This window comes from Schistocerca americana, chromosome 3, assembly GCF_021461395.2.
Source record: "Schistocerca americana isolate TAMUIC-IGC-003095 chromosome 3, iqSchAmer2.1, whole genome shotgun sequence".
NCBI lineage: Eukaryota > Metazoa > Arthropoda > Insecta > Orthoptera > Acrididae > Schistocerca > Schistocerca americana.
Window position 1 is genome coordinate 707,826,574 of NC_060121.1, and position 18,493 is coordinate 707,845,066.

At 46.0% G+C, this 18,493-nt stretch overlaps 8 non-coding genes across 8 annotated transcripts; all 8 read left to right on the plus strand.

Annotated features, from left to right (window-relative positions):
* Positions 1 to 382: 382 nt before the first annotated feature.
* LOC124608524 lies at positions 383 to 589 on the plus strand. The gene has a single exon (XR_006979152.1). It is a non-coding gene; the product is annotated as a small nucleolar RNA U3 (small nucleolar RNA).
* A 954-nt stretch (positions 590 to 1,543) lies between these two features.
* LOC124608666 lies at positions 1,544 to 1,662 on the plus strand. Its single transcript, XR_006979273.1, has one exon. It is a non-coding gene; the product is annotated as a U5 spliceosomal RNA (small nuclear RNA).
* A 2,422-nt stretch (positions 1,663 to 4,084) lies between these two features.
* LOC124608525 lies at positions 4,085 to 4,291 on the plus strand. The gene has a single exon (XR_006979153.1). It is a non-coding gene; the product is annotated as a small nucleolar RNA U3 (small nucleolar RNA).
* Positions 4,292 to 5,245: 954 nt separating this feature from the next.
* On the plus strand, positions 5,246 to 5,364 carry LOC124608667. The gene has a single exon (XR_006979274.1). It is a non-coding gene; the product is annotated as a U5 spliceosomal RNA (small nuclear RNA).
* A 2,418-nt stretch (positions 5,365 to 7,782) lies between these two features.
* On the plus strand, positions 7,783 to 7,989 carry LOC124608526. Its single transcript, XR_006979154.1, has one exon. It is a non-coding gene; the product is annotated as a small nucleolar RNA U3 (small nucleolar RNA).
* A 4,946-nt stretch (positions 7,990 to 12,935) lies between these two features.
* Positions 12,936 to 13,054, plus strand: LOC124608668. Its single transcript, XR_006979275.1, has one exon. It is a non-coding gene; the product is annotated as a U5 spliceosomal RNA (small nuclear RNA).
* A 2,436-nt stretch (positions 13,055 to 15,490) lies between these two features.
* On the plus strand, positions 15,491 to 15,697 carry LOC124608527. The gene has a single exon (XR_006979155.1). It is a non-coding gene; the product is annotated as a small nucleolar RNA U3 (small nucleolar RNA).
* A 954-nt stretch (positions 15,698 to 16,651) lies between these two features.
* Positions 16,652 to 16,770, plus strand: LOC124608669. The gene has a single exon (XR_006979276.1). It is a non-coding gene; the product is annotated as a U5 spliceosomal RNA (small nuclear RNA).
* Positions 16,771 to 18,493: the final 1,723 nt, after the last annotated feature.

An 18,493-nucleotide genomic window follows, 5' to 3' on the forward strand; every position in this document is an offset into this window, starting at 1 on the left:
AGAGAGAGGCGGTTTTAAAGAAAGCACAAGAGTCCTATGAATGCCCTCTTGTGTGTTTCTCTTTCAGTGGCTATTTGGCGTGTCTGCTTGCGCCGTAGAATGCTACTGTATGTGCCCCAGGCCGCCATCTAGCGGCCGGAGGTGCAAGCGGTGTTTACATACAGTCTCGCCTGAGGCAATGGTCTCTCATTTCGGAACGCAAGAAGCACTGGTAGCGCACAAAATAGCTGAGCGAGATCATGGCGGCCAAGTGAGAGTAGAAGTAGGTTCTTTGCAGAATGTCGGAGCTTGTAAATCGCGAAATGTGAAGAGTGTGTCGTATTCTCGTAGGGCGTGTTGACGGTCTCGTGGCATAAGTAGCGAGCGGTGATAGCTTGCAAGCAAGATCATACTTCACAGGATCATTTCTGTAGTATGTCTTCAACTCTCTCTAGTTCAAAGCTGGAGTAGACGTAACCACGATGACGAGTGGTAGCACTCTCCCTGAGCGTGAGGCTTGCGATCGAGATTCATCGCATCTTGGTTGTAATCGATGATCGTTCACCACATTCTGAGGGATGTGGGAAGGGAATAGCGCTTTCCGAGTGGTGGTTTTATTATATAGATCAGAAGCGTAAGTCATACCTTTGGTATCGGGACCCGCGTCGTTGCAGAAATGTCGCTGCAGCTTGTGGAAGGACTTTGATTGCGACATGTCATGAAAGCCTTGTGGAAGTTTCTCGAGTGTCACGGGGACGAGCCATTTGATTTGGCCTGCTCCAAGTGCTAGGCTTGGATGACAACGACGTACTTTTGAGTTACAAGACTGAGTGAGCAACACAAGAAGAGTGCAATTGATGACGATAAAAAGCTGACACACAACACAGTGTTGATAATCACCACTAATGCATGATGTACGAAACATTTAGGAGAAGCACGTTTGGCTAGCAAACATGAATTGAGCGATTTGCAAGGCACTGTTATCTGCAAGAAGGAATGCATGAAATTGGCAAATGAATAAGACTGGTTCGAATACTATCGACAGAAATTTTATTTCTGTTGTCAACTAGTATTAATTAGATGTGTGGGAGTAGGGGGATATTTCCCTTGCACCATACATCTACATACACGTTGCGTCTGATGTGGCCTAGTTTTGCGTACAAAGAACTGTCTAGTTGTCAGTTTTTTTCAGTGAACGAATGTGGTAGGGAGGAGAGAGATTAGTGTTAGATGCAGAGCAGTGCGGGCAGTTGTGTGTCGGACGTTGTATGTCGGACGGTGAGTCGCCGACAGGAATTAGGCGTGCTGCCATCTGTCGGCAGGTGAGGTAATGAAGCAGCTTGAATGGTGACAGAAATGATGAAAATAGTTAACTAAAGAGTAATAGCGACGACATTTGGCAGACACGTGTTTCAGCGTTGACAGTTAGTTTGGGGTGTGTGCTTGCATGACACTGGAAGTCTGTTGACGGTAGAGAAGTAGACAAGACGGAAAGAATTTTCCGCGTTCTCGCGGAGAAGTAATAGAGAAGCAGCCGTAAGTATTGAAGTGAGGGCGTTGATCGGCACTCTGGTTTCCCTTCAAAACGAATAAATCTTTCGCCTTTTACTAAAGATTTCCGTGGAGGGGAACATTAAATGAGTCTATAAGGTATTTTTCGTAGTGCTCGGCTATTGCTGAGCCATAATCACAAGTGAAAACGTAATGTAAGTAGCAAGAGGTAGATTGTGTTGTGTGAATGAAGGGCGTGGAGTAGCGGATGACGTTGGATCAGGCAGATATTTGTTTTTTTAAAATTTGAAATTGTAATAGGCCGTGTCGTAGTATAATGAAACAAGTACATTTGCCCTGAAATGGCGTACAGTGTGTTAGACGATTGTGTAAAGACAGAGAGGGAGCTACAGGACTACCTGGAAACACTTGGTGAACCCTTTCCGTACCTCAGTTCTAGATGATTTGAGAGTGTTTACTTGCACTGCAGTTGCACAACAGCATATAAACTGATATTTTGAAGTGAATGATGAATGATAGGCTTTGTAAGAAATACTGGTATGTGATTAGTAGATTATGTTTTGAAACCCAAAATTATTTTTACCACAGAAGTTTGTGATTTGTAGGTATGATGTGAGTGAGCTTTGGGCCGAAGATGGTGGTTAGTTGGGCAGGATGAGTATTTAAATGGTTTTCAATAGAGTGGATATTAGTGACACTGGCTTGTTGCCATAATGTGTTTGTTCATAACAGTGTACTCAGTTGTGTAGAAGATTTAGGTGAGAAAGAGACAGTTGTTGAATATGACATAAATAGCTAGAAATGAAGTAAGTAGTAATTTCCTGCTAGGTGTAGTTTGGGTATGGTGTGTCTCAGTGAGAGATAAATCTTGAAATTGAAGGGTTGTTCCTAGCTACAGTCTTGGAAACTATGTATCTGCTGTTGACTCCAATGTTTTCAAGATTACTTGTGTACAAAATTGGGCAGACTTTGCAGTTTCTTCTTCAGTAAATCAGTGGAAGGTGGTGCAGATAATGGTAAAAATGTTCAGTGCCTCCTGTGAGTTGTTGATGCTGCTTGTCTTTTAAGTAAAATTGATAGGGGCTCTTGATTGACCCAGCCATACACAGAGCTGGTGCATACTTGGCTTGAGAAGACTTTGGTCAGTAAATGATGAAATACCAACACAGTGCTCACAACAAAGCTCCTTTCCCTGCATTCTAGTTTCCCTCGGGTATAGAGTGACATGATATTGGCAGAGGATGTGCAGATAATCACTTTGATCAGGCTGTTTGTTTTTTTAATGCTCTTTTACCAGAATCCATGCATAGTGATAACTGTGTTCTCTGGTGGAACACGATGAGAACATTGTGTGAAGTGCACAGAAGTAGCTATTTGAGTATGTATGAAAATGTGAGGTAACCACTGTTACTCCTAAATTTCTGTGGAATTAAGTTTTCTGTATGTGTGTGTGTGTGTGTGTGTGTGTGTGTGAGGTTCAAGTTGGTAGTTTATATATTGCAAGCGAAAGAAGCTTTTTAGTAAACTGAGGCACTAGCATTAGTTTCCTGTTCACTGTGACAAGGAAGCTAGTATAAAAAGTAGTTTGTGGTTTTGCTTGCAAAGAAGTGCTCATGGGATGAAAGCACTGCTTGGGATTATTCTGAGATGATGGGGGGATTGCTAAACATGTAGCATTTTAGTAAGGAGCTTGTCGGAGTAGTTGTATAGTTGTAAAATTATTTGTTATTTTATGAGAAATTTCTGTATTCATAGCACATGGGCCATCATAGTTGAAGCATACAGATTGGCATGGTATGCGTAGGTCTGTAAAATGTCCTGACAGTGATGTTCATAGAGACTTGTTGTATACTTTGATTCTTCATCTGTTTAACAGTAGACATAAGAAATGTATTAGTGGAGCAAGTAGCTGTGAAATTACTGGTGTATGATTGATAGTATGGACGTGGCGCTGAATTGAAGTGTTTGTTCAGCTGTGGGTGTTTTCATAATTGCCATGTGAGGAAAAGCAATACTCGTGATAGGCGAAAAGAGATACAGAGAGAAACACATTTGTTGCGAGTATTGTATGTCAGCAGCTCCAAGGGCGGGTATCAAGTAAGACGCAAAGTGAAACGAAAGAGGAAGTATGCATGAAAGAGGCCAAATATCGACAAGAGTTCGCACTGTTAGAGTGAGGTGAATGAGCTAGTGCTGTGCGAAAAATTTCGAAGAGAGAGGCGGTTTTAAAGAAAGCACAAGAGTCCTATGAATGCCCTCTTGTGTGTTTCTCTTTCAGTGGCTATTTGGCGTGTCTGCTTGCGCCGTAGAATGCTACTGTATGTGCCCCAGGCCGCCATCTAGCGGCCGGAGGTGCAAGCGGTGTTTACATACAGTCTCGCCTGAGGCAATGGTCTCTCATTTCGGAACGCAAGAAGCACTGGTAGCGCACAAAATAGCTGAGCGAGATCATGGCGGCCAAGTAAGAGTAGAAGTAGGTTCTTTGCAGAATGTCGGAGCTTGTAAATCGCGAAATGTGAAGAGTGTGTCGTATTCTCGTAGGGCGTGTTGACGGTCTCGTGGCATAAGTAGCGAGCGGTGATAGCTTGCAAGCAAGATCATACTTCACAGGATCATTTCTGTAGTATGTCTTCAACTCTCTCTAGTTCAAAGCTGGAGTAGACGTAACCACGATGACGAGTGGTAGCACTCTCCCTGAGCGTGAGGCTTGCGATCGAGATTCATCGCATCTTGGTTGTAATCGATGATCGTTCACCACATTCTGAGGGATGTGGGAAGGGAATAGCGCTTTCCGAGTGGTGGTTTTATTATATAGATCAGAAGCGTAAGTCATACCTTTGGTATCGGGACCCGCGTCGTTGCAGAAATGTCGCTGCAGGTTGTGGAAGGACTTTGATTGCGACATGTCATGAAAGCCTTGTGGAAGTTTCTCGAGTGTCACGGGGACGAGCCATTTGATTTGGCCTGCTCCAAGTGCTAGGCTTGGATGACAACGACGTACTTTTGAGTTACAAGACTGAGTGAGCAACACAAGAAGAGTGCAATTGATGACGATAAAAAGCTGACACACAACACAGTGTTGATAATCACCACTAATGCATGTTGTACGAAACATTTAGGAGGAGCACGTTTGGCTAGCAAACATGAATTGAGCGATTTGCAAGGCACTGTTATCTGCAAGAAGGAATGCATGAAATTGGCAAATGAATAAGACTGGTTCGAATACTATCGACAGAAATTTTATTTCTGTTGTCAACTAGTATTAATTAGATGTGTGGGAGTAGGGGGATATTTCCCTTGCACCATACATCTACATACACGTTGCGTCTGATGTGGCCTAGTTTTGCGTACAAAGAACTGTCTAGTTGTCAGTTTTTTTCAGTGAACGAATGTGGTAGGGAGGAGAGAGATTAGTGTTAGATGCAGAGCAGTGCGGGCAGTTGTGTGTCGGACGTTGTATGTCGGACGGTGAGTCGCCGACAGGAATTAGGCGTGCTGCCATCTGTCGGCAGGTGAGGTAATGAAGCAGCTTGAATGGTGACAGAAATGATGAAAATAGTTAACTAAAGAGTAATAGCGACGACATTTGGCAGACACGTGTTTCAGCGTTGACAGTTAGTTTGGGGTGTGTGCTTGCATGACACTGGAAGTCTGTTGACGGTAGAGAAGTAGACAAGACGGAAAGAATTTTCCGCGTTCTCGCGGAGAAGTAATAGAGAAGCAGCCATAAGTATTGAAGTGAGGGCGTTGATCGGCACTCTGGTTTCCCTTCAAAACGAATAAATCTTTCGCCTTTTACTAAAGATTTCCGTGGAGGGGAACATTAAATGAGTCTATAAGGTATTTTTCGTAGTGCTCGGCTATTGCTGAGCCATAATCACAAGTGAAAACGTAATGTAAGTAGCAAGAGGTAGATTGTGTTGTGTGAATGAAGGGCGTGGAGTAGCGGATGACGTTGGATCAGGCAGATATTTGTTTTTTTAAAATTTGAAATTGTAATAGGCCGTGTCGTAGTATAATGAAACAAGTACATTTGCCCTGAAATGGCGTACAGTGTGTTAGACGATTGTGTAAAGACAGAGAGGGAGCTACAGGACTACCTGGAAACACTTGGTGAACCCTTTCCGTACCTCAGTTCTAGATGATTTGAGAGTGTTTACTTGCACTGCAGTTGCACAACAGCATATAAACTGATATTTTGAAGTGAATGATGAATGATAGGCTTTGTAAGAAATACTGGTATGTGATTAGTAGATTATGTTTTGAAACCCAAAATTATTTTTACCACAGAAGTTTGTGATTTGTAGGTATGATGTGAGTGAGCTTTGGGCCGAAGATGGTGGTTAGTTGGGCAGGATGAGTATTTAAATGGTTTTCAATAGAGTGGATATTAGTGACACTGGCTTGTTGCCATAATGTGTTTGTTCATAACAGTGTACTCAGTTGTGTAGAAGATTTAGGTGAGAAAGAGACAGTTGTTGAATATGACATAAATAGCTAGAAATGAAGTAAGTAGTAATTTCCTGCTAGGTGTAGTTTGGGTATGGTGTGTCTCAGTGAGAGATAAATCTTGAAATTGAAGGGTTGTTCCTAGCTACAGTCTTGGAAACTATGTATCTGCTGTTGACTCCAATGTTTTCAAGATTACTTGTGTACAAAATTGGGCAGACTTTGCAGTTTCTTCTTCAGTAAATCAGTGGAAGGTGGTGCAGATAATGGTAAAAATGTTCAGTGCCTCCTGTGAGTTGTTGATGCTGCTTGTCTTTTAAGTAAAATTGATAGGGGCTCTTGATTGACCCAGCCATACACAGAGCTGGTGCATACTTGGCTTGAGAAGACTTTGGTCAGTAAATGATGAAATACCAACACAGTGCTCACAACAAAGCTCCTTTCCCTGCATTCTAGTTTCCCTCGGGTATAGAGTGACATGATATTGGCAGAGGATGTGCAGATAATCACTTTGATCAGGCTGTTTGTTTTTTTAATGCTCTTTTACCAGAATCCATGCATAGTGATAACTGTGTTCTCTCGTGGAACACGATGAGAACATTGTGTGAAGTGCACAGAAGTAGCTATTTGAGTATGTATGAAAATGTGAGGTAACCACTGTTACTCCTAAATTTCTGTGGAATTAAGTTTTCTGTATGTGTGTGTGTGTGTGTGTGTGTGTGAGGTTCAAGTTGGTAGTTTATATGTTGCAAGCGGAAAAAGCTTTTTAGTAAACTGAGGCACTAGCATTAGTTTCCTGTTCACTGTGACAAGGAAGCTAGTATAAAAAGTAGTTTGTGGTTTTGCTTGCAAAGAAGTGCTCATGGGATGAAAGCACTGCTTGGGATTATTCTGAGATGATGGGGGGATTGCTAAACATGTAGCATTTTAGTAAGGAGCTTGTCGGAGTAGTTGTATAGTTGTAAAATTATTTGTTATTTTATGAGAAATTTCTGTATTCATAGCACATGGGCCATCATAGTTGAAGCATACAGATTGGCATGGTATGCGTAGGTCTGTAAAATGCCCTGACAGTGATGTTCATAGAGACTTGTTGTATACTTTGATTCTTCATCTGTTTAACAGTAGACATAAGAAATGTATTAGTGGAGCAAGTAGCTGTGAAATTACTGGTGTATGATTGATAGTATGGACGTGGCGCTGAATTGAAGTGTTTGTTCAGCTGTGGGTGTTTTCATAATTGCCATGTGAGGAAAAGCAATACTCGTGATAGGCGAAAAGAGATACAGAGAGAAACACATTTGTTGCGAGTATTGTATGTCAGCAGCTCCAAGGGCGGGTATCAAGTAAGACGCAAAGTGAAACGAAAGAGGAAGTATGCATGAAAGAGGCCAAATATCGACAAGAGTTCGCACTGTTAGAGTGAGGTGAATGAGCTAGTGCTGTGCGAAAAATTTCGAAGAGAGAGGCGGTTTTAAAGAAAGCACAAGAGTCCTATGAATGCCCTCTTGTGTGTTTCTCTTTCAGTGGCTATTTGGCGTGTCTGCTTGCGCCGTAGAATGCTACTGTATGTGCCCCAGGCCGCCATCTAGCGGCCGGAGGTGCAAGCGGTGTTTACATACAGTCTCGCCTGAGGCAATGGTCTCTCATTTCGGAACGCAAGAAGCACTGGTAGCGCACAAAATAGCTGAGCGAGATCATGGCGGCCAAGTAAGAGTAGAAGTAGGTTCTTTGCAGAATGTCGGAGCTTGTAAATCGCGAAATGTGAAGAGTGTGTCGTATTCTCGTAGGGCGTGTTGACGGTCTCGTGGCATAAGTAGCGAGCGGTGATAGCTTGCAAGCAAGATCATACTTCACAGGATCATTTCTGTAGTATGTCTTCAACTCTCTCTAGTTCAAAGCTGGAGTAGACGTAACCACGATGACGAGTGGTAGCACTCTCCCTGAGCGTGAGGCTTGCGATCGAGATTCATCGCATCTTGGTTGTAATCGATGATCGTTCACCACATTCTGAGGGATGTGGGAAGGGAATAGCGCTTTCCGAGTGGTGGTTTTATTATATAGATCAGAAGCGTAAGTCATACCTTTGGTATCGGGACCCGCGTCGTTGCAGAAATGTCGCTGCAGCTTGTGGAAGGACTTTGATTGCGACATGTCATGAAAGCCTTGTGGAAGTTTCTCGAGTGTCACGGGGACGAGCCATTTGATTTGGCCTGCTCCAAGTGCTAGGCTTGGATGACAACGACGTACTTTTGAGTTACAAGACTGAGTGAGCAACACAAGAAGAGTGCAATTGATGACGATAAAAAGCTGACACACAACACAGTGTTGATAATCACCACTAATGCATGATGTACGAAACATTTAGGAGGAGCACGTTTGGCTAGCAAACATGAATTGAGCGATTTGCAAGGCACTGTTATCTGCAAGAAGGAATGCATGAAATTGGCAAATGAATAAGACTGGTTCGAATACTATCGACAGAAATTTTATTTCTGTTGTCAACTAGTATTAATTAGATGTGTGGGAGTAGGGGGATATTTCCCTTGCACCATACATCTACATACACGTTGCGTCTGATGTGGCCTAGTTTTGCGTACAAAGAACTGTCTAGTTGTCAGTTTTTTTCAGTGAACGAATGTGGTAGGGAGGAGAGAGATTAGTGTTAGATGCAGAGCAGTGCGGGCAGTTGTGTGTCGGACGTTGTATGTCGGACGGTGAGTCGCCGACAGTAATTAGGCGTGCTGCCATCTGTCGGCAGGTGAGGTAATGAAGCAGCTTGAATGGTGACAGAAATGATGAAAATAGTTAACTAAAGAGTAATAGCGACGACATTTGGCAGACACGTGTTTCAGCGTTGACAGTTAGTTTGGGGTGTGTGCTTGCATGACACTGGAAGTCTGTTGACGGTAGAGAAGTAGACAAGACGGAAAGAATTTTCCGCGTTCTCGCGGAGAAGTAATAGAGAAGCAGCCATAAGTATTGAAGTGAGGGCGTTGATCGGCCCCCTCCATTGACCGTCTCCTGAAGGAGGGTGCCCTCCTCTTCCACCAGCGGTACAAGGTCGACCCTTCCCGTTCCCCTCCTCAATCCCTGCGCTGCCAGAGGTGTCTGCGCTATAATGCGCACCCCACAGCTGAGTGCCGCGAGGCCCCCACCTGCCCGCATTGTCGGCAGGCGCACTTCCTCCGGCAGTGCCCTAACCTCCAATCCCCTCCCTCCTGTAATACCTGCAATCTCCCTCATCCCACCTACTCCCAAAAGTGTAAAGCCCGACCCCCTCCAACCACTCCTGAACTCACCGTACCTGTCCGTCCTCTGGACGCCCCCACCCCCCCTGGCAATTTCCTTCGTCCCCCACCCACCGCTGAGGACATCATCAGGTTCCTCACCATCGTCCTCCAGAATGTTCATCCCTTTCAGCGCCCTCACACCCTCCAGCAGATCTCCCTTGCTGCCCGTTCCATCTTCCAACTCAAGATGTACGCCACCTACTCCAACAACCAGGCCCATTTCACCTTCTCCCGTCTTGACACCCTCGTTTAAATCCCAGTCATGGCGCGACAGCAACGTATCCTTTTCAACAACATACGCTCCCTTCCTGCCAACAAAAACCTGTTCCTGCACACCCTTGCCACCCACCGCGTGGATGCCTTCCTCCTCAATGAAACCTTCCTGCAACCCCAACACACAGTCCACACTTCGCCATACCTCCTCCACCGCTCCGATAATCCCCTCCCGATTGCGCGTGGCGGAGTTGCCATTGGTCACCACCGCCAGATCCCCGTTCGGCTCCAACCTCTCCTTCCCGACCCCACCGAACACCTGATCCTTAGTCTCTTCTTCCCCGGCCTTACCGTTACCTGCGCCACCATCTATGTCCGCCCCAACGCTCCTATTCCCTTCGACTTCCTCTCCCACGTCGATCGTACCTTTTTCCTTCTACGTGATCGCCGCCGACCTCAACATCCATAGTCGTTCCGCTGCCCAGTTACGGCGATGGCATCGGTTCCTCTCCACCCTTCAAGGTGACCTCGTCCCCATCCCCCGGCATACCCGTCCTGAATCCAACTCCACTCCTGATGTTATCCTCTCCTCCCCCAACCTCCTTGGCCGCATCACGGTGGATGTCCTGGAGCCTATTGGTAGCGACCATCTCCCTGTCCTCCTCACCGTTTCAGACGGTCGTCGCCCTCGCCCCGACCCTCGTACTGACCCTCCCCCTAAGTATGTCCACGACTATTCCCGAGCCGACTGGAATGCCTACCGGGATACCCTTTCCACCCAGGTCGATAGCCACCCTCTCACCTACCACCACCCTGACGATGTCACCCATGCCGCCTCCTTTCTCCAGCGGACCTTGTCTGAGGCCGTGGAGGCCCACGTTCCTACTGTCGCCATCCATCCCCACCGTCCTACCTTACCCCCACAGGCCGTTCTCCTCCTCCGTGAATCCCGTCGTCTCTACCGTGCCTTCCTCCGCACGCGTGACCCGGACACACTACGCCGCCACCGGCAACTCCAGCGACACGTTCGTAATTTGCTCGCGGCTAAGAAACGCCGGGACTGGCGACAGACATGCACCCGTTTAAATGCAACCCTACCAATCAACTCGTCCAAGTTCTGGTCGGCCTTCCGTCGCCTTACCGGAACTAAACCCTCCCCCTATTATCCTCTTCTCCATGATGATCACCCTTTCCCTGACTCCCTTAGTAAGGCCAATCACTTTGCCTCCTACCTCTCCGATGTATTTTCCGTCCCCGATGATCCCCAGTTCGATTACTCCCTCTTCCCAGATATCCGCGATCGAACTGACACCTCTTCCCCTCCCCTCGCTCCTGGCTTCCAGTACTTGGACAACATTACACACACGGAACTCAATGCCCCTATCACTACACAGGATCTCATTGATACACTCCACACAAAACGCAACACCGCTCCTGGTCACGATCGTGCCACCTACCGTCACCTTCGTGAAGCTCCTGTCTCTTTCCTCTCCACCCTGGCCAGGCTCTACAATGTAGTCCTGTCCACCGGTTACTACCCCGACCTGTGGAAAACCTCCCGTATCCTCATGTTCCTTAAACCTGGCAAACCGCCGTCCGCCGTCTCCTCCTACCGTCCCATCAGCCTTACCTCGGTCTTCAGCAAGGTCCTAGAATCTATCCTCACCCGCCGCATCCACTGGCATCTCCGCCAGCACCGCCTCCTTCCCGTCACCCAGTGTGGCTTTCGGCCATCCTTCTCTTCCGACGATCTTCTCCTTCACCTCACTCATCTCCTTTCCGAACAGCTTAATTCCCGTCGCTCCGCCATCTTCCTCTCACTTGACCTCGAACGCGCTTATGACCGCGTCTGGCATTCCGGTCTCCTCTTCAAGCTCCAAACCTTCGCCCTTCCCATTAACTACGTCCGTCTGATCGGTTCCTTTCTCTCCCGCCGTCCTTCCTATGTCACCATCCATAACACCGATTCCTACACCTTTTTCCCCTCCGCCGGTGTGCCCCAAGGCTCCGTCCTCTCCCCCCTTCTGTACCTTTTGTACACAGCGGACATGCCGCCGCCGTCGCCCCCTGTCCACCTCCTCCAGTTTGCCGATGACACCGCCTTCCTCGCCCTTGCCCCCACCCTGCAACGCTCCCAACGCCTTCTCCAATCCCATCTTGACCGGTTCACCGCTTGGTGCAACCAGTGGTTGCTCAAGGTCAATCCCTCCAAAACCCAGGCGATCATTGTAGGCAAAACCACCCCTTCCTTCCGCCTCCTTGATTTCTATCTCACCGTCTATGGCCGTCCTATCGCCCTCACTCCCACCCTTAAGTACCTTGGCGTCACCCTCGACCGTCGCCTCTCCTGGACTCCCCATCTCCAGACAATCCAAGCCAAGGCACGTTCCCGACTCAGTCTCCTCAAGCTCCTTTCCGGCCGCACGTGGGGTCTGGACCCCTCCACAATCCTCCACACCTATAAATCCCTCATCCGCCCTATCCTTTGTTACGCCCATCCAGCCTGGATCTCCGCCCCCCCTACCTTCTATAAATCCCTCCAAATCCTTGAACGCCATGCTCTCCGCCTTGCCTATCGCATCCGTCTCCCCTCCCCCACGCGGATCCTGTATGATCTCATCCCCTTCCCCCACCTCCTCCTTTTCCTTGAAAGGATACGCATCCTGTACACCTCACGTAAACTTGATCCCCCTCACCCGCTCGTTTCCCCGCTCCTCTCCCACCCCCGCCCGCTGCCGCGCCTGTATTCGCACGTCCCACCCGGTCTCCTTCTCTCCACCCTCCATACCCTCTCCCAAGGTGGCTTCCGCCAGCTCCCTCTCCCTGATGATGTCCTCGTCCCCTCCATCTACCCCTCCTATCAACTTTGACCCTGCCCCACCCCCCACTTCCCGTGTCCTTTCCTTTCGGCACCCTCCCTCCCTTCTTTTCTCTTCCCTTCTTTTTCCATCTCCCTGTCCCCTCCCTTCCCCCTCCTCCCCTGGGCTTCCTCTCCCCCTTCCTCCCTCCCCCCTATCTCCCCTGCCCGTGGCATCTCTGCTCTCCCCTCTCGCTCTCCCACTCCCCTTCCTCCTCCTCCTCCTCCTCTCTTGGCAGGTCCCCGGACTCGCACACGTATAGTGAACATTCGCGCGCCGGAGATCGTCGCCTTTTGTGTCTCGTGTGTGTGACGTCGTATAGTGTTTTTGGTATCCGCCGTCCCACTCCTACGTTCACTTGTGCCGTCGGACTCACCAGTGTTTTGTGCGCCGTGCCAACGTGTTTTCAGTGTTGTTATCGTCACATGTGAACGACTCCGTGTTTTTTATGTCTCTGTGACCTCTCTCTTTTGCCCGTCACTTTGTTCTTTGTCATTCACCGTGTTTTATACTCTTGTAAAACGCTATGGCTGAAGAGCGGCGTAGTGTGCCGCTGCCAGCCTACCTGAGTTGTACAGGTTTTAAAATAACAATAAAGTAAAAAAAAAAAAAAAAAAAAAAACGTTGATCGGCACTCTGGTTTCCCTTCAAAACGAATAAATCTTTCGCCTTTTACTAAAGATTTCCGTGGAGGGGAACATTAAATGAGTCTATAAGGTATTTTTCGTAGTGCTCGGCTATTGCTGAGCCATAATCACAAGTGAAAACGTAATGTAAGTAGCAAGAGGTAGATTGTGTTGTGTGAATGAAGGGCGTGGAGTAGCGGATGACGTTGGATCAGGCAGATATTTGTTTTTTTAAAATTTGAAATTGTAATAGGCCGTGTCGTAGTATAATGAAACAAGTACATTTGCCCTGAAATGGCGTACAGTGTGTTAGACGATTGTGTAAAGACAGAGAGGGAGCTACAGGACTACCTGGAAACACTTGGTGAACCCTTTCCGTACCTCAGTTCTAGATGATTTGAGAGTGTTTACTTGCACTGCAGTTGCACAACAGCATATAAACTGATATTTTGAAGTGAATGATGAATGATAGGCTTTGTAAGAAATACTGGTATGTGATTAGTAGATTATGTTTTGAAACCCAAAATTATTTTTACCACAGAAGTTTGTGATTTGTAGGTATGATGTGAGTGAGCTTTGGGCCGAAGATGGTGGTTAGTTGGGCAGGATGAGTATTTAAATGGTTTTCAATAGAGTGGATATTAGTGACACTGGCTTGTTGCCATAATGTGTTTGTTCATAACAGTGTACTCAGTTGTGTAGAAGATTTAGGTGAGAAAGAGACAGTTGTTGAATATGACATAAATAGCTAGAAATGAAGTAAGTAGTAATTTCCTGCTAGGTGTAGTTTGGGTATGGTGTGTCTCAGTGAGAGATAAATCTTGAAATTGAAGGGTTGTTCCTAGCTACAGTCTTGGAAACTATGTATCTGCTGTTGACTCCAATGTTTTCAAGATTACTTGTGTACAAAATTGGGCAGACTTTGCAGTTTCTTCTTCAGTAAATCAGTGGAAGGTGGTGCAGATAATGGTAAAAATGTTCAGTGCCTCCTGTGAGTTGTTGATGCTGCTTGTCTTTTAAGTAAAATTGATAGGGGCTCTTGATTGACCCAGCCATACACAGAGCTGGTGCATACTTGGCTTGAGAAGACTTTGGTCAGTAAATGATGAAATACCAACACAGTGCTCACAACAAAGCTCGTTTCCCTGCATTCTAGTTTCCCTCGGGTATAGAGTGACATGATATTGGCAGAGGATGTGCAGATAATCACTTTGATCAGGCTGTTTGTTTTTTTAATGCTCTTTTACCAGAATCCATGCATAGTGATAACTGTGTTCTCTGGTGGAACACGATGAGAACATTGTGTGAAGTGCACAGAAGTAGCTATTTGAGTATGTATGAAAATGTGAGGTAACCACTGTTACTCCTAAATTTCTGTGGAATTAAGTTTTCTGTGTGTGTGTGTGTGTGTGTGTGTGTGTGTGTGTGTGTGTGTGTGTGAGGTTCAAGTTGGTAGTTTATATGTTGCAAGCGGAAAAAGCTTTTTAGTAAACTGAGGCACTAGCATTAGTTTCCTGTTCACTGTGACAAGGAAGCTAGTATAAAAAGTAGTTTGTGGTTTTGCTTGCAAAGAAGTGCTCATGGGATGAAAGCACTGCTTGGGATTATTCTGAGATGATGGGGGGATTGCTAAACATGTAGCATTTTAGTAAGGAGCTTGTCGGAGTAGTTGTATAGTTGTAAAATTATTTGTTATTTTATGAGAAATTTCTGTATTCATAGCACATGGGCCATCATAGTTGAAGCATACAGATTGGCATGGTATGCGTAGGTCTGTAAAATGTCCTGACAGTGATGTTCATAGAGACTTGATGTATACTTTGATTCTTCATCTGTTTAACAGTAGACATAAGAAATGTATTAGTGGAGCAAGTAGCTGTGAAATTACTGGTGTATGATTGATAGTATGGACGTGGCGCTGAATTGAAGTGTTTGTTCAGCTGTGGGTGTTTTCATAATTGCCATGTGAGGAAAAGCAATACTCGTGATAGGCGAAAAGAGATACAGAGAGAAACACATTTGTTGCGAGTATTGTATGTCAGCAGCTCCAAGGGCGGGTATCAAGTAAGACGCAAAGTGAAACGAAAGAGGAAGTATGCATGAAAGAGGCCAAATATCGACAAGAGTTCGCACTGTTAGAGTGAGGTGAATGAGCTAGTGCTGTGCGAAAAATTTCGAAGAGAGAGGCGGTTTTAAAGAAAGCACAAGAGTCCTATGAATGCCCTCTTGTGTGTTTCTCTTTCAGTGGCTATTTGGCGTGTCTGCTTGCGCCGTAGAATGCTACTGTATGTGCCCCAGGCCGCCATCTAGCGGCCGGAGGTGCAAGCGGTGTTTACATACAGTCTCGCCTGAGGCAATGGTCTCTCATTTCGGAACGCAAGAAGCACTGGTAGCGCACAAAATAGCTGAGCGAGATCATGGCGGCCAAGTAAGAGTAGAAGTAGGTTCTTTGCAGAATGTCGGAGCTTGTAAATCGCGAAATGTGAAGAGTGTGTCGTATTCTCGTAGGGCGTGTTGACGGTCTCGTGGCATAAGTAGCGAGCGGTGATAGCTTGCAAGCAAGATCATACTTCACAGGATCATTTCTGTAGTATGTCTTCAACTCTCTCTAGTTCAAAGCTGGAGTAGACGTAACCACGATGACGAGTGGTAGCACTCTCCCTGAGCGTGAGGCTTGCGATCGAGATTCATCGCATCTTGGTTGTAATCGATGATCGTTCACCACATTCTGAGGGATGTGGGAAGGGAATAGCGCTTTCCGAGTGGTGGTTTTATTATATAGATCAGAAGCGTAAGTCATACCTTTGGTATCGGGACCCGCGTCGTTGCAGAAATGTCGCTGCAGCTTGTGGAAGGACTTTGATTGCGACATGTCATGAAAGCCTTGTGGAAGTTTCTCGAGTGTCACGGGGACGAGCCATTTGATTTGGCCTGCTCCAAGTGCTAGGCTTGGATGACAACGACGTACTTTTGAGTTACAAGACTGAGTGAGCAACACAAGAAGAGTGCAATTGATGACGATAAAAAGCTGACACACAACACAGTGTTGATAATCACCACTAATGCATGATGTACGAAACATTTAGGAGGAGCACGTTTGGCTAGCAAACATGAATTGAGCGATTTGCAAGGCACTGTTATCTGCAAGAAGGAATGCATGAAATTGGCAAATGAATAAGACTGGTTCGAATACTATCGACAGAAATTTTATTTCTGTTGTCAACTAGTATTAATTAGATGTGTGGGAGTAGGGGGATATTTCCCTTGCACCATACATCTACATACACGTTGCGTCTGATGTGGCCTAGTTTTGCGTACAAAGAACTGTCTAGTTGTCAGTTTTTTTCAGTGAACGAATGTGGTAGGGAGGAGAGAGATTAGTGTTAGATGCAGAGCAGTGCGGGCAGTTGTGTGTCGGACGTTGTATGTCGGACGGTGAGTCGCCGACAGGAATTAGGCGTGCTGCCATCTGTCGGCAGGTGAGGTAATGAAGCAGCTTGAATGGTGACAGAAATGATGAAAATAGTTAACTAAAGAGTAATAGCGACGACATTTGGCAGACACGTGTTTCAGCGTTGACAGTTAGTTTGGGGTGTGTGCTTGCATGACACTGGAAGTCTGTTGACGGTAGAGAAGTAGACAAGACGGAAAGAATTTTCCGCGTTCTCGCGGAGAAGTAATAGAGGAGCAGCCGTAAGTATTGAAGTGAGGGCGTTGATCGGCACTCTGGTTTCCCTTCAAAACGAATAAATCTTTCGCCTTTTACTAAAGATTTCCGTGGAGGGGAACATTAAATGAGTCTATAAGGTATTTTTCGTAGTGCTCGGCTATTGCTGAGCCATAATCACAAGTGAAAACGTAATGTAAGTAGCAAGAGGTAGATTGTGTTGTGTGAATGAAGGGCGTGGAGTAGCGGATGACGTTGGATCAGGCAGATATTTGTTTTTTTAAAATTTGAAATTGTAATAGGCCGTGTCGTAGTATAATGAAACAAGTACATTTGCCCTGAAATGGCGTACAGTGTGTTAGACGATTGTGTAAAGACAGAGAGGGAGCTACAGGACTACCTGGAAACACTTGGTGAACCCTTTCCGTACCTCAGTTCTAGATGATTTGAGAGTGTTTACTTGCACTGCAGTTGCACAACAGCATATAAACTGATATTTTGAAGTGAATGATGAATGATAGGCTTTGTAAGAAATACTGGTATGTGATTAGTAGATTATGTTTTGAAACCCAAAATTATTTTTACCACAGAAGTTTGTGATTTGTAGGTATGATGTGAGTGAGCTTTGGGCCGAAGATGGTGGTTAGTTGGGCAGGATGAGTATTTAAATGGTTTTCAATAGAGTGGATATTAGTGACACTGGCTTGTTGCCATAATGTGTTTGTTCATAACAGTGTACTCAGTTGTGTAGAAGATTTAGGTGAGAAAGAGACAGTTGTTGAATATGACATAAATAGCTAGAAATGAAGTAAGTAGTAATTTCCTGCTAGGTGTAGTTTGGGTATGGTGTGTCTCAGTGAGAGATAAATCTTGAAATTGAAGGGTTGTTCCTAGCTACAGTCTTGGAAACTATGTATCTGCTGTTGACTCCAATGTTTTCAAGATTACTTGTGTACAAAATTGGGCAGACTTTGCAGTTTCTTCTTCAGTAAATCAGTGGAAGGTGGTGCAGATAATGGTAAAAATGTTCAGTGCCTCCTGTGAGTTGTTGATGCTGCTTGTCTTTTAAGTAAAATTGATAGGGGCTCTTGATTGACCCAGCCATACACAGAGCTGGTGCATACTTGGCTTGAGAAGACTTTGGTCAGTAAATGATGAAATACCAACACAGTGCTCACAACAAAGCTCCTTTCCCTGCATTCTAGTTTCCCTCGGGTATAGAGTGACATGATATTGGCAGAGGATGTGCAGATAATCACTTTGATCAGGCTGTTTGTTTTTTTAATGCTCTTTTACCAGAATCCATGCATAGTGATAACTGTGTTCTCTGGTGGAACACGATGAGAACATTGTGTGAAGTGCACAGAAGTAGCTATTTGAGTATGTATGAAAATGTGAGGTAACCACTGTTACTCCTAAATTTCTGTGGAATTAAGTTTTCTGTATGTGTGTGTGTGTGTGAGGTTCAAGTTGGTAGTTTATATGTTGCAAGCGGAAAAAGCTTTTTAGTAAACTGAGGCACTAGCATTAGTTTCCTGTTCACTGTGACAAGGAAGCTAGTATAAAAAGCTGTTGACGGTAGAGAAGTAGACAAGACGGAAAGAATTTTCCGCGTTCTCGCGGAGAAGTAATAGAGAAGCAGCCATAAGTATTGAAGTGAGGGCGTTGATCGGCCCCCTCCATTGACCGTCTCCTGAAGGAGGGTGCCCTCCTCTTCCACCAGCGGTACAAGGTCGACCCTTCCCGTTCCCCTCCTCAATCCCTGCGCTGCCAGAGGTGTCTGCGCTATAATGCGCACCCCACAGCTGAGTGCCGCGAGGCCCCCACCTGCCCGCATTGTCGGCAGGCGCACTTCCTCCGGCAGTGCCCTAACCTCCAATCCCCTCCCTCCTGTAA